The sequence below is a fragment of the Orycteropus afer genome, unplaced genomic scaffold (assembly GCF_000298275.1).
Source record: "Orycteropus afer afer isolate SDZICR_OR568_19922 unplaced genomic scaffold, OryAfe1.0 scaffold00092, whole genome shotgun sequence".
Classification (NCBI taxonomy): Eukaryota; Metazoa; Chordata; class Mammalia; order Tubulidentata; family Orycteropodidae; genus Orycteropus; species Orycteropus afer.
The window spans coordinates 8,492,198-8,497,200 of record NW_006921679.1 but is presented as its reverse complement, the minus strand read 5'-3'; positions in this window follow the sequence as shown (position 1 = coordinate 8,497,200).

Sequence of the window (5,003 nt, the reverse complement as noted above, 5' to 3'; positions counted from 1 at the left end):
TTCATGAGTATTAAAAAAAAAAAAAAAAAAAAAACCCAAGCCAAACTCACCGCTGTCGAGTCGGATCTGACTCATAGCAACCCGTCCTTGGGTTTCAAAGGCAGTATCTCTACGGAAGTATATTGCCCAATCTTCCTTCCGAGGTGGGTTTGAACCGCCAACCTTCTGATTAGCAGTCAAGTGCCTTAGGTACTACGTTACCAGAGCTCCTTCATGTATAGGTATTTGATTTAAAAACCATTAACTGCCCAGGATGTATAAGGTAACTGCTTGGATTCAAACATCTCCTTTTTCAGCCTCATGTCTCACTGCTCTCATGATCACTCAAGAGTCTAATCCTGCTGGACCACTTACAGTTCCTAAATGAACTCAGTTCGTTTTGTCTGCAGTTTGGCACGTGTAGCTCTATTTCATTCCTCATCGGCTAACTCTCTAGTCTTTCAAAGCTCTGCTCTCTGTGCCTGAGTCCAGACTTGCCTGTCTTCCCAGCACTCAGTCCCAGGTCGACCTAGCAAAATAATGTGAAGCTCTATTTTCCAAGCGATTCCCAAGTTCACTGCCACTCAGTCTTTCTCGTGTGAGAGGCATGGGAGTTTTAAGTAGTTCATTGACTGGAGCTCTGAACCTTCTCACAGGTGTGAGAGTCTCCCACCTCACTTGCTGTGGAGTTAGGCACCCTCTTCCATAGCACTTTACATCTACCATGATTGTGACACCATGTTTAACGAGCACTCCCCCATCCATTCTGTAACCATCCCTCACCCTGGTTGGAAACAGATGAGTGGGCATAACTCACCTCCTTAAAGTTGTTTTTCAGAAACCCAGCTGAGGCCAACTTGAGATCAGTTAAAACCAGTTCAGATCCGTTTTAGACCGTGGACATACGCAATGGGAGAAAGGGGACTAAGTTACTAGGAACTAACATCTTCCCCTCTGCCTAAGCCACGATCAGCAGATGACAGGAAGTCGACATAACTCATCCGGTACACTGAATTAAAAATTGACTGTCCCTTTGGTGGTGTAGTGCCTAAGGCATTTGATGGCTAACCAGAAGACTGGCAGTTCAAATCCACCAGCCACTCCTTGGAAGGAAGACTGGGCAATCTACTTCCATAGAGCTATTGTTGTTGTTGTTATGTGCCATCGAGTTGGACCCGACTCATAGCAACCCCTCCTTGAGTTTCCGAAGTAACATCACTATGGAAGTAGATTGCCCAACTTTCCTTCCATCCACAGAGATACTGCCTCAGAAACCCAAGGAGGGGTCACTATGAGTTAAAATCAACTTGACGGCAGTGAGTTTGGTTTTGAGTTTGGTTTAAACCAAGGCAAAGGAAACTTCAGCCAGTTCCCAGCCAATTCATGCCCAAATTCCTAGAATTTATATGAGTATGTATAGTCCCATTCCTTGAGCCCTACAAAAATTATACCCCCACCCCTGCTTGGAGAGTCAGATTTAGGTAGGTCCTGTCTCCTTACCATGCACAAGGTAATAAATTATCTTTCTCTCAAGTACTCAGTCTGTGTGAACTTATTCAGCTTGACTGTGCACTGGGCAGGGACTCACCTACTCTGGCTTCAACTGGGCCCTTGCAGAAAAGTCTCAGCTGTCTGTACCCCTTCTGCATACATACATCCTTACCAGTTACTGTCAATTCAACTCTGACTCATGGCAATCCTGGCTTGTACAAATGATTTTTATGTTATTAAAATATATCTAAAATATGTTTATATGTTTATATGTAGGAGCTCTGGTAGTGTAATGCCTAAGGCATTTGACTGCTAACCAGAAGGCTGGAAGTTCAAACCTACCAGCCACTCCTCGGAAGGAAGGTTGGGCAATCTACTTCCGTAGTGATACTGCCTCGGAAACCCAAGGTGGGGTCGCTATGAGTCTCTGACTCGACAGCACATAACAACAACAACAACAACAACATGTTTATATGTAATGTTCTCAACCCCCAAAGATAAAGATCAGATTTTTAAAGATACTGATAATAAAAGGCAATGATAATTAAAACTAAAAACAAACAAAAGAGTTATTCAACTTTTGTCAGAGCCAACTTACAGCGGAGTCATTGGAATGGAACCCTGTCACAAGCCAGGGATAACCTGTACACAGAAATTCTATTACCAAGGTAACACCTTGTCTTCCCATAATAACCAATCACAGGGCTAGCATGGCCTCCATTCTTCAGCCTAGGGTGGTCTCATAGTTGAAGATGCACAATTCAAATAGGTGATGGGCTCAAACCTAGCAACAAGTGTGAGGATGGTGCAGGACTGGGCAGTGTTTCATTCTGTTGTACACAGGGTAGCTATGAGTTAGGACCAACTCAACAGCCCCTACCAACAACAACAAAAATAACGATGATGAGATGAAAAAGCAACTTCATTCTTTACTCAATAAACAAAAGAAGAACAAACTCTTAACACCCGGCAACACTTCCTGTGGTCCACACACCCCTCCATTCTCAAAGCTGTCCTCCTCCCTGGATTCTTCCATCTGCAAAAAACATTTTCCTCTACTGAGTTAATTCACTCTCCCTCTTAATTACGCACACTGACTAAACTCCTTTCAACAAATCCTTCTTCTAGAAGGAAGGTTGGGCAATCTACTTCCATAGTGATACTGCCTCGGAAACCCAAGGAGGGTTCGCTATGAGTCGGGTCCGACTTGACGGCACATAACAACAACAACAGGGTCTTTGAAGTCAAGGACTACCTCATTCCCCTAAAATAGCTGGCATTTAACACGCACAAATTGAACAAGTGGAATATGTCCTTATGCAGTGACAACAACACAATAACAACAAAAAAAAGTCCCCAAATAATGATGGGCCTGAATCAGAAATAGTCCAGCATCCTCCATGCCAATTACTGCCCAACTATGTCAGCCTCTCTTTCTACCTCTACATCCAGTCTTAGAAAATCCTATCAGTTTCCTTTCCCAGTTAGATCCTGAATCTGACTACTTCTCACCTCCTCTACTGCCACTACCTAGATTGTCCCAGCATCTCTCACCTGGACTTACGGCAACTTTCTGACTCCTCCTTCTCCTCTTCTGGCCCCAGAAGAGTGTTCCCCACACAGCAGCCAGAGTGTTTTTCAATGTAAAACCAGATCTGCTCAATCATCTCTTCAACACTGTCTGACAGCGTCCCACCGCTCCTCAAGTAGAAAGCAGGCTCCCATCGTGGGCTCCCAGGCTCTGCTCCAGACACTCTGGCCTTGCATCTTGTCCATCATTTAGCCCATTCCCACCTCCCAGCCTTGGCTCCTCCAATCCCCGTGGCTTCGAATAACCTCAGCTGGAACTCCCTCCTTCTATGGTTTCACAGCTCTGGCTCCTCATTGTTTGGATGTCAGCTTAAATGTCACACCTTCCAAGAGCTCTTCTTTATCTATACTTTATGCTACCTGTAAGAGTTCCTCCCTTTGATCACCTTCTATCCCTGTTTTATTTTCTTTAACCCACTGCCACTGAGCCAATTCTGACTAATAAAGACCCCCATTGGGTTTCCAAGGCTATAAATCTTTATGTAAATAGATTGCCCCATCCTCCTCCCACAGCGTGGCTGGTGGATGTGAGCCACCCATCTTCTGGTTAGCAGTCAAATATCTTAAGCACTGCGCCATAACTCTTTTTTTCTTTTTTAATTGTGATTTGGGTGAAAGTTTACAGAGCAAATTCATTTTCCATATAGTAGTTCATACACATTTTGTTTCATGACATTGACTACAATCCCCGCAATGTAACAGCTCTCTTCCCACTTTCTCCCGGTAGTTAACTCTTCCCTGTCTCCTCCTTTCCTATGCATTCCTGCCTCCTGAGCTATCTCCCTATGCAAACATTGTGGTTCTCATCTTCCACAACTGATTGTTCTAAGGAGTATACCTACTTGGTGTAAATGCTCACCTTATATGCCTGTCTATTCTTTGGCTGAAGCTGCAGGTTGTTGTTGTTATGTACCGTCAAGTTGGACCCAACTCATAGTGACCCCTCCTTGGGTTTCTGAGGCAGTATCTCTACAGAAGTAGATGGCCCACCTTCCTTCTGAGGAGTGGCTGATGGGTTTGAACCGCCAGCCTTCTGGTTAGCAGTCAAGTTCTTCAGGTACTATGCTACCAGAGCTCCCAGAAGCTATAGAAGTGAGTTCAATTTCAATCTTGAAGGGTGACTAGGGGCCATAGTCTCAGGGGTCTCACCAGGCTCTATCAGACCAGTAAACCTGGTTGTTTTTTGTGATTTTGAGTTTTGTTCCACAGTACCAGATGTTATAATTCAAGTCTAGTCCACAGTCATAACCCCAACACAACTGATAGAACCTAAGAATAAATGTGTTTATATTTCTGACCCCAAAATATTGCTAATCTTCTGAGAAGTAGCAGAAATAGCAAACACAGATGTTATAATTTTCTAAGTACAAAATTGTTTGTTAAAGATTCTACTTAACTATCAAACAAAACGTTATAATACTTTATGAAGTATTTTTATTTAAAAAAAAAAAATGCCATAGAGTTGATTCCGACTCTTAGCAACCCCCATTGGGTTTCCAAGGCTGTCAATCTTTAGAAGTAGATTGTCTCATCTTCCTCCTGTGGAGTGGCTGGTAGGTGTGAATCACTGACATTCTGGTTAGCAGCCAAATGCCTGACCTACTATGTGACCAGAACTTCTTATAATACTATGAAAAAACAAAAACTCACTGCTATCAAGTCAATTCCAACTCACAGCGACCCCCATTGGCTTTGTAAAGCTATAAATCTTTACAGAAGTAGATTGCCCCATCTTCCTTCTGCAGAGTGGCTGGTGGGTTTGAACCGCCAACCTTCTGGTTAGCAGTCAAATTCTTCAAGCTCTATGCCACCAGAGCTCCTTATAATACTATAAAGTGCCTGATAAATATCTAAATATTAACTGTGATGATTGCCTTAAAGTTTATAGAACCCTCTTTTTTTTCAGACATCATTTTTCCCTAGAATTTCCTGTATATAGTTAC